Source organism: Triticum dicoccoides, chromosome 3A (assembly GCF_002162155.2).
Source record: "Triticum dicoccoides isolate Atlit2015 ecotype Zavitan chromosome 3A, WEW_v2.0, whole genome shotgun sequence".
Classification (NCBI taxonomy): domain Eukaryota; kingdom Viridiplantae; phylum Streptophyta; class Magnoliopsida; order Poales; family Poaceae; genus Triticum; species Triticum dicoccoides.
The window spans coordinates 506,056,980-506,068,349 of NC_041384.1; positions in this window are offsets into that span (position 1 = coordinate 506,056,980).

Consider the following 11,370-nt stretch of genomic DNA (forward strand, 5'->3'; position numbering starts at 1 on the left):
CCTCGCTTCCGGTGGAACCGGAGTGCCACCGGGGGCCATCATCATCACCGTGATCTTGACCAATAACTTCACCGCCATCATCACCAACTCTTCCCCCTCTATGCAGCGGTGTAACCCCTCTCTTACCCACTGTAATCTCTACTTAAACATGGTGCTCAACGCTATATATTATTTCCGAATGATGTATGGCTATCCTATGATGTTTGAGTAGATCTGTTTTGTCCTAATGGCTATTTGATGATCGTGATTGGTTTGAGTTGTATGTTTTATTATTGATGCTGTCCTATGGTGCTCTCCGTGTCGCGCAAGCGTGAGGGATTTCCGCTATAGGGTTTGCAATATGCCTATGATTTGCTTATGGTGGGTGGTGTGAGTGACAGAAGCACAGACCCGAGTAAGTAGGTTGTTTGCGTATGGGATAAAGGGGACTTGATACTTTAATGCTATGGTTGGGTTTTACCTTAATGAATCTTTAATAGTTGCGGATGCTTGCTAGAGTTCCAATCATAAGTGCATAAAATCCAAGTAGAGAAAGTATGTTAGCTTATGCCTTTCCCTCAAATAAAATTGCAATAATGATTACCGGTCTAGTTATCGATTGCCTAGGGACAACTAACTTTCTTGTTGACAAAAGCTCTTTACTAAAACTAATTTAGGTGTGTCTTTATCTAAACAGCCCCTAGCTTTTATTTATGTGCTCTTTACTTTCTTGCAAGCTTACCCAAAAACACCTACAAAGTACTTCTAGTTTCATACTTGTTTCTAGTAAAGCGAACGTCAAGTGTGCGTAGAGTTGTATCGGTGGTCGATATAACTTGAGGGAATATTTGTTCTACCTTTAGCTCCTCGTTTGGTTCGACACTCTTACTTATCGAAAGAGGCTACGATTGATCCTCTATACTTGTGGGTTATCAAGGTGCAAAGGAAATAACTAGTGGTCAATAACGGTGGATGACACAGAAGCCAACAAAATGAAGCATCTACCTTACCTAAATGGGAAAGAAAGCAAGACAGTAGAATTTCTCAAACGGTGGCATTGATTAATATTAATAGAGAGATTATATTAACAATAAAATTCGTTAAACATGTAATTTGCTTTTAACTGTGGCATTGCATCAATTTTCCAGTGGCATTATTAGAGGGTGCTTGTTCACAGGGACATTTTGGTGGAGGGACTAAAAAAACTCCATGCCAGTCCCATCTAAACCAAACAGGAGGGACTTTTAGGGACTAAAAGTGGGCATTTGGGACTAAAGAAAGAAGACCCCGAGGGAGAGTCTTTTTGGGACTTTTTCCAATAGTTGCCCCTGCCACACATCGTACCTTGTCTCTATTAGTCCATTACTAGGGGTAACCTGGTCTTTTAGCATGTCATTTAATAACCTCTAGTCCATGTTTTGTCCTTGGAACCAAGCAGGTAGGGACTAGGGAGTTTTTAACCAAACATGGCCTTAGATTAACAACAGCTAAAGAGTTGCATGGGACAGTGGACGCACCAGGACCATGTGCATCTATCGAAGTACTGGGGTGATGCACAGTTTGTTGCAACAAAGAACAAACAACCAAGGAGCATATTTGTGTTGGTCCCAATTTTGTTATCTTTATACACCTTTCCCTATGCGAGCGCAACAAATCTAGTCCTGCTCAAACTCTACAGCCTTGTCCCCCAAAACAAAAGATCAGTTTGTTACAGATGTGCGTACTGCGTTTGTCATTGTTTTCCCTTTTCGACCAACGTAGGTGCTGGATAGCCAGTGTGTATTAGTACTTTCCCCACTTCCTTTCCTCTGTGAACCACGTCCTAGATTTATGCTATACAACTTTCCCCACTACTTTCCCCCATTCCTGTCCTCTTTGAACAACGTCTTAGATTCATGCGATACAACTTTCCCCACTACTTCCCCCTTCCTTTCCTTTTTGAACCACGTCCTAGATTCATGCTATACAACTTTTCCCACTACTTTCCCCCATTCCTTTCCTCTTTGAACCACGTCCTAGATTCATGGTATACAACTTTCCCCACTACTTTCCTGTTTGATCCAACACCTAGATTCGAGTGCAGAAGCGGAAAAAGGCCACATGCAGCTAGAGCAATGCATGTGGAATAAGTAAATTATACCTTAAGGTTCTTGGGGTGTGGTTTGGTGGGTGACCGGAGGCTGTGTGACCCACACTATGTACGGCGGCGAAGAAGAAGGGGTCGGAGGCCCTCCTGCGCCGCCGCTGGGTGAAAGTGAATAGCTACACCGGTAGTGGATTCCCTCCTCCCTCGCCGACTACGACAACGTTAAGCCTCCTTCCCTTCCCGGCGGACGGATCCTGCCGGCTCTTTGACCAACAGTGAGGGGAGAGAGAGAGGCCAACGAAGTCTTGTTTAGATCTGGAGAGGGTGAGAGAGTGTGAAGAGAGCAACTACAAGCAGACCAGCAGTGAGGGGGGAGAGAGAGAGGCCAACGAATTCTTGTTTAGATCTGGAGAGGGTGAGAGAGTGTGAAGAGAGCAATTACAAGCGTTGAGGCTCCAGCATGTATATATATACTGGAGAGAGTGTGAAGAGTGCAAACCCTAGAAAACAAGCGCCGAGGATGCAGCTTATACGTGATGAGGTGATTATACGGTCACTACAAGATCGTATAGCTCCGTATCCATCCATTTTGACCAGTCAAAGAATCCTCCTGGCATGAATTATGCTCAAGTGTAGTTATCGAACCCGAGACCTCAAGTTTGATGAGCGAACAGGCTAACCAGCTACACAACCGCCCCGTTATGTTCAACGAGAGGAAAATAACCTTTTATATATTCCTGCATTCGTGTGACAAGCATGTCATGTTTATTTTTGTGTGTTGGAGTCATTGGGATTTAAATCATAATCGTGTCATGTGGCTTTGGTGCTAAGACTATCCATAGTGGTGCAGAAATAATGCAGCCTTAGTCACCTTACCTCTCTCCACGTAGTACGTTGGGTCCCACCAGTCAGAGGGTAAAACAAACAAATCTTTACATAATAATAAAGCAAATTGGGTTTCTTTCGTCTGTCATGACATTTTTTTAGAAAAGTCCCTCTATTTCAGAGAATTCAACCCGCAGTCCTGTTTTAAGTTAAAACGAATCGTTATTTTCATATTTTACACAAAAGTCCTTGTATTTTCTTGAAATCAACCCACCGTCCGGATTTAAGTCACATCCGAACCGTTATTTTACATTTTGCAAAAAACCCCAATGTTTTAGGTAATTCATCCGCGGATCATATTTAAGTCAAACAAATGCTTTTTAAAATCATCCATATCTTTTAAACCGTAACTCCGATTTGAACATGTTATATATGAAATTTGATTAGAAAAATATGTAGAATATGAATATGAGATTATTTTTACCTGTTAAGTATTTTCAAATCTGATTTTGGAATATATTTGAGTCAAACCAAATGATTTTCTAAATTATTTGTATCTTTTAAACCGTAACTTTGATTTTAACATATTATATACGAAATTTTATTAGAAAGATGTGTGGAATCTAAATATGATGTTAATTTTAACTGTTAAATATTTTTAAAATATTGTTATTGTTATGGAAGAAAACTTATAATTTATAGCATAAGATTCGTCTTTTTTCATACCGGTGGCGATCTGGATTGATAATAAACACCCCACTATAACCATATACGGAAAAGAAAACATCGATAACTACACATGCATACCTCAGAAAAATGTCGCAGGGGAAAAACAGATTTCTCATCGCGAGAGTGAGAGAAAGCGAGTGAGAGAGAGGGAGAGGGAGGAAGAGAGAGAGAGAGGGAGAGGGAGGAGAGAGGGAGAGAGAGACACCTTAGGATTAACCATATTCAACACACGTTTTTTGTTGTTTTGTGTGAACACCGAGGCCATCACCGGCGAGGGTGAGAAGGAGGATAAGCAGCAACACAAATATGATGCCTCACAAAAATAAAGGAGATGGACCTATTGTGGTCTTGAGTAATGGTTGTTGAGTTAAGAGTGTGTGTTATGTTTTCTCTCCCGTTGCAACGCATGGGCTCTTTTTCTAGTTAATAAGAAAAATTAAAAGCGCCAGCGGTGTATCTTACCTCACATATTTTGCTACTGCTCGGGAACACTGTCCAATTGATGCCTTTGTTCGCTCACGTACTATTTTAAGTGAATCCTTATTATAACATGCACACAATTTTGGGCACTTGTATTCGACCAAAGTCAGTGTGCCACTGTATCTCATACGGCTTCCTCCGTCTAGGTGTAATAAGTCGCGTTAGAAGGTGCAACGGGACCAAGGTGTAAGAAGATTGGAGGAGAAGGAGAAACTTGACCAGTCATTCCTCCAATCAAAGCCCTGATTTCTGTCTCTAAATGCAACAATTAATCCAAACAACTAAGAGATGCTGTTTTAGCTACCATGCAGGGCCACGTATTAACTCGCATGCAAAGCGACTTTGATTTCTTGACTGATCAATGCGTAGTTGCGCTCCATGCATTGGGTTTCATGGGGAGATAACAAGGCAGAGTAAGGAGCGTTTTGTTACATTGCTTAGGCTGGTCATAGTGGTGAGTAACTTGGACTAGTACAACATGCATATGTTACTAGTCTATGTTACTACTACGCGAAGTTTTCCATCGGAAGCGAGCCGATCTGGCTCTCCTGAGCTAGCAACATTTTTCTAGCACACCCAAGCTAGCTGGCCCACAAAAGCTAACATATTTTAACAGTTACAAATGCCTAACCTTGCCCGGCTATGCTATAAGCTGTTCTTGCTAAGGATCCAAACGCTCCCTAAGTAACAACACTCGCTAGCAACGAGGCTAGGAGGGGATCGAGATGCGAAGTTAATGGACGACGCCTAAACATTTTGGGAATATCTGATTTCCGTAGGATGACTTAACACCTAGACGGAGGGAGTACAACTCCTCAATCCAGGTTTGATGGAATATTCGTCACCTCTTCTCTTCTTGTACGTACTCCATTTGTATCTCACTTCATGTGGCTTCGCACTCGCATGATTTTCCTATTCTATGAACCTGTGTGTGCGTGTTCAAGTGCGTGCGTGTGTTTAACAACATGTGTGTGTGTTAGAGAGAGCGACAGATCGACCTACTCCTACAGAGAGATGGTGTGTAGTGTATGATTTTAGCCGCCAGAGTCGGTGCATCCTCTTGTTTCCAGGCGTCCGGTAGGGACAGGCAGACAGCTGCCACGCCCGCTCCTGACCAGCCTGGCCCACCCAAAGCCCCTCCATCGCCCGCGCGTGCTTCCCGCCCGAAACGTTCAGTGCCGCATTCATGCCTGGGCAGAGCGGACGCGACCTCTCACTGGCGTATGCGTTGAAGGGAGAAGCGGATTCAAGAGTGATGGTTGCTTCGTCCGTCCAACTTACTGCTGGTTCTATGTGATTTTACGGCTCATTGGTCATTATTACTAAGGTGGTAGGACTGCTGGATGTCCCATGCTTTCGGCGAAAGGAGGTACTACTAGATTACAATTTTCTCCATTCTTACGGCGGAGGAGTGCAAGAGCAGTAAAAACACACAGGCTCAGTTATTACATGGCCCACCTCACACTATCACCATATTTTCTGGACACCGTGCGACACCTAACTCTTTACATAGTACTCCCTCCGTTCCTAAATATAAGTCTTTGTAGAGATTCCACTAGGTGGACTACATACGGAACAAAATGAATGAATCTACACTTAAAATGCATCTATATACATCCGTATGTGGTTCATGGTGAAATCTCTACAAAGACTTATATTTAGGAATGAAGGAAGTACTTGTACAGTACATATTGTAATTTATCAACGAGATAGTACAATGCTATGAAGCTTCCAGCTTCTGTTACATGTATCTTGCTTCCAAGGTTGCCCGTTGCAACATTTCATCAAATACAAAGGAGACTAACATGCATGCTATTGCATCTCAATGATTGACAGATCATAGAAAATATGTACTCCCTTCGTTCCAAAATAAGTGTCTCAACTTTATGCTACATACGAAGCGAAATGAGTGAATCTACACTCTAAAATACGTCTATATACATCAGTGTTTGGAGTATGTACTAGTAGTTCATATTGAAATCTAGTAAAGGACATATATATTCCAAACAATATGATAATCTCTCTAACCAAGGTAGTAGGGACGAGGAGTAAACAGAGGGAGTAGTAAAAATTTCTCCTCGTCCTGCGAGCCACCGCGCGCGTGGGCGAGGGAGCGGGCATAAGGCGTACAATACTACTACTACTCATGCAGTCCCTAGCCATTGAAACAGAGGCAACTAAAGAAAAAAACGATCCATGCAGTCGCTAGCCCTTGAACCGTAAACCCTAATCAGGATTTAATTTGCTGGCAACGTTGGTGCTTCCTAAGAAATGAAGTTTACAACCCTTTGACCATCGGATCATTTTGTGCAGTTTCACCAAAATCGAGATAAGCATCCCTGTGGCAAAGAAATTGAAGAAGCGTGATTAGAATAAGATTACTGGGACTAGTTGATGAGACATATACTCATCACAAATACAGTACATAGAAGCCAGTAGAGGTATGTGTGGGGCAAAGAAGTAGAGAAATATCCACATGGAGTGATGTGGGCAGCTGGAGCAGTGGTGCAAGCCGGCTGTAAAGGGCGTTGTACCTGAGGGATGTTGGGACATAGCTCAACCTAGAGGAGGGCGGCGGGAGGAGGCAACTACCCACGCCGCGGCAGTGAGCAATGGACAAAGGCAACCTCGCCGGCTTTGTGAGAGAGAATGGTGGGGACCCCTGATCGAGACGTGCCGATAGTGGGTTTTCGCCGTCGGCGATAGTGACCGCATCTACAGTAAGCATCCACCCCTTCCCCCGGTGGACGTGATCTGCCGGGATGTTAGAGATGTGGCCACAGTGTTTTTTGTGCGAGAGAGTGTGAAAACTGAAGAGAGAAACCCCAGCAAGCAAACGTGTAGGCTCGTCCTGCCTATGTATATACTGGGTGGTTTCCGTTTCTCTCCATATGAACCTATTTATATTGCGTACGTGCCACTGAAGAAAAAACTTTATTTATAAATGACGCGACACCTACTACTCGTTCTCCTATAAACCTTGCACTTGGCATCTCCAAATTATTAACTGTGCGATTGGCTCTTCGCCTCTTTGGGAAGTCGAGCAATAATGGTACTACAGTATATATCGTTCTGGCTATATGAGACCGAATTAATTGCTGCACGTCCACCATGTGGCGAGGGTCGAGGGGCGAGGGAGAGTGCGTACTATTACATCCGTTTCAATATGGACTACATACGGAGCAAAATGAGTGAATCTACACTCTAAAATACGTCTATATACATCAGTGTTTGGAGTATGTACTAGTAGTTCATATTGAAATCTACTAAAGGACATATATTCCAAACAATATGATAATCTCTCTAACCAAGGTAGTAACGAGGAGTAAACGGAGGGAGTACTAGTATAATTTTCTCCTCGTCCTGCGAGCCACCGCGCGCGTGGGCGAGGGAGCGGGCGTAAGGGCATCTTCAACAGTGTGTATGTTAGCTTGTCGGTAAAATATGCCATGTCATTAACCAACACCTTAACATACAACAACTCTAATAGGTTCTATCTAGCTTGCCCAATAGGATGTGATATATTAAATAATGTGCTCTCTCATTATACACTGGAGCTTGTGCAAGGGGTGTTGGTTCATGTACATACAACCTTCCTCTCTTTCCTCATTTATTGTATGACACATCATCAAAAATCCTATGTGGCAAAGTCTACCAACAACTATCTTACAATCATTGGAGATGCCCTAAGGCAAAGTAAGCAAGCTTCACCTCATCCTGCGAGCCACCGCGCCCGTGGCGGGGGAGACGGCGTACTAAGCAAGCTTCTCCTCGTTCTGTGAGTTGACGGGACACATCAAAAGTACTCCAGTGTATAGCCTTGCCTCTAAGGTAGGCCCCACATTGTTTGTATCTTTTTTGACATAACGCGTCAAGTCACAATTTGTTTGTTCACCCGTGGTAGACGATCCTCCCTCCATCTAGTGGACAACCAGTACACGTGTCAAGTTACCACGTGGGCTGCCTTTTCATACAGAAATGAGCTCCACTGTGTACCTGCGCGGGTGTGGTTGGGAAAGAGACATGAGTATGTGCGTCGTGCGTGCACCTCTTCTCTTCGTGCACGTCCCCCACCTACGTGGGCGTGTGTGAGAGATACAAACCTAGACAAATGGCTTGTGCGTTTGTGAGTGTTTTTGTTTTTTTTTGGGGGGGGGGAGAGGTTGATTTCGTGAATGTATTTGTGGGAATATGTGTCGATGACATCTCAAACAAAATTTTGCATGCAATGTGTGTGGAATGGAGGCCTATCAATATCATATATAGAGGGTCGGGCGATCCACGAGAAGAGAGGGAGGGGTCATAGATATCGATAGAGTCGAAGAGAGGATCAAGTGGGTGGGTGCGAGATTGATGAAGAGAGCCATAGAAATTGTGTGTGTGTGCAAGTCAAAGATATAGGGCGACTGACCTAGCTACCGGAACGTCAGAGGGCATAGGTCAAGTTTGTGTGTGGCAGGCAGACATGACTAGAGCGCTCGATGTATCGATGTGTGTGCGTGTGTGTGTGTGTGTGTGCGAGGGGATGGGGCGAGGGGTAGGCAGAGGCCTAACTATAGAGGTAGAACGACTCGTATATGTGTTGAGAAGGAGAGACCCAGCTATGTCTTGAGGGAGATCGGTCGATGTCCATACATAACTGAAGGATGGGAAATAGGATGGGATAGAGAGAGAGAGAGAGGAGAGAGAGAGGGAGGGAGAGGGGTAGAGTGCTGGATGGGTGATGGAGTTGCTTCTAGAAGATGGTGGGAGAGGCCTACTAGACAAACTGATAGTGGAACTGCAATATTATCAATAAGAGTGGGGATGTGTTTCTGTGTGTGCCTGTGCATGATAGATCTGTCGGGACACATCCATGGATGATGAAGGGGAACCATGTGTTTGGTAAGCAAACCTAACTAGATCGGTAGATCAATTATTGTTTGTCGGAGGAAGGGAGAGACACAACTAATGAGGTAGATCGATCGACGCATGGGAAAAACGAGTTATAAGGACCTAGCTAGCTATATGTATAGCGGGAGATCGGTCGGTGTACGACCTTTCGTTAGAGGCAAATAAGGCCCAGCGAGACGGATAGACAGAGAGAATGGAGCTAGGAGGTGGTGCGAGAGGCCCAACTACTAGATAGATAGGGGGAGGAGTGTGCGGTTGTGAGATCGATGAAAAGAGGGGCGAGAGTTTACACGTGTGTGGGACCGTATGAGAGATACGAGGCAAGGACACATAAAGGAGGAGATTGAAGGTGCATGTGTATGTTGTAGGCAGACATCGCTGGAGAGGTTTATCGACCGGTGTGTGTCGGAAAGGAGTTGTGGAGACTGTGGGAGAATGACCTAAAGAAAAAAAAATGAATGTGCGCGATGGATAGAATGCTGAGGGAGGGGGAGGGCGAGGAGGGCGTGTGCATGCACGAGAGAAAGTTAGTGGTAGCTACAAAGGTTAGAGGATTGTGTGGTTGTAAGAGACTAACAAAGATCATAATTTGATATGAAAGTGGATTCATATATTTGAACAGGAGATCATAGTGTTTTAAACATATGCATGCATGAATATAGCGGTGATACGCGTGTTGTGGTTTTGCACATGTTATACCATAATGTGATAATGCATGGCGTTTGCAACTCACAGCTAAATGTCGAACAATCTAAACCATACTATACATCGAACAATCTCACATTTTATTTGAATGTGTGATAATGTGTGGCATTTGCAGCTTACAACTAAATATCGAACAATCTAAACAATACTATATATCGAACATTCTCACATTTTATTTGAATTTGTGGTAATGTGTGGTGTTTGCAACTCACATCTAAATACTTGTAGGCATAGGGGGCGGGGCACCATACATAATGTGATAAACACATTATACATATGAGACATGGTTTAGTTTGTGAAGATCTAGCTAGAGCTTGAAATGTACTATGATTTGAAATCAACATAAAGTGGATTAAAAAAAATCGAGTTCGAGTTCATATAGTACACATAGTTCATATGTAACTCGAGACTAATCATGTGGTGTGCTGTGAAGATAATACACGAACGATGGTTTAACTTGACAATAATGACGATTGTAGATCTTATTAAAATAGAGAAATGAATTCAAATGCTTTGACTTCACAACAATCATTATTGTAGATCTTATTCAAATAGAGAAAAAAATTCAAATTTAGTTCATATTGAAGCGGTAGTATATATGTTTGGAATGCACTAAAACGTTCATTTGAATACTAGGTTGCATGCATTATACACGTAGCGAAATATTTTAATTGAACATAACATGAATTCAAAGTTTTGAATGACATTTGTAGTGCGAATTGATTTGGTATAGTGCACATTAGGCTTGTTCAGAAATTTCAACCCGCGCTTTGTTAGCCCGAAATATTTATGATATATCTTTGTCTCGTTGTGCTTCGACAACTCCCTCCATCTCAATCCGTGCCTTGCTATTCCAAAATTACAATGCGCACGAAAACTCCCACCTCCTGTGAAATCCTGACACGCGAAATGCCCGTGATACCCCTGAACCGAAAGAACCGCCTCAAATCGGCGGGGGTACTTTCGTAACTTACCCAACATTTCAGACAAGCGCGTCCCTAAACCATGGTTCCCCACTCCCATCCCATCCGCCCACCCATTCGTACACCGAGGCCGGGAAAACCCGCGAAGCCCCACACCCTCCTCCGTCCGCCACCCAGCCGGAGCCTCTTCCCCGACGACGTCGTCCACAGCAACACCTCAACGTCCCTCATCCACCATACCGTATGAGGATCCGTCGTCGGTCTGGTCGTCCCGCCGGTTTAGCCACCCCGTCCTCCACCTCCAAGGAGCTTCCCCGATGTTCCCCTTGTCTTTCACGCCACCTCCATTCCCACACCGCCGTCTTCACCTGCACCACCGGAAGAGCATCATCATCACCGTTTCCTCGGATGAAGCTGTGGCCTAATCGGCGCCACCAAAGAGGTTATACACTAATCGTTGCATTTTCTTCTTGATTCGATCTCACGGTGCTGCCGGCGCTCGGTCCCGAGCCGACACGGCGCGGCTCCATCCACGGCAGCGTCGCTGGCCACTTCCTCCATGACGTTGCTCCCTCGGCGGTGGTGTCCACATCAGTAGGAGCTGCTATTGCTTTAGCTCTCACTTGGGATGCTGCTCTGCTCTTGCTCACGGTCCCCTGCCTAGTCTGCTCTTGCTCTTGCTCACGCTGCTGCTCTCGCTCTTGCTCTTGCTTGAGATGCTGCTCCGATTTAGCTACACTTCAGTTGACT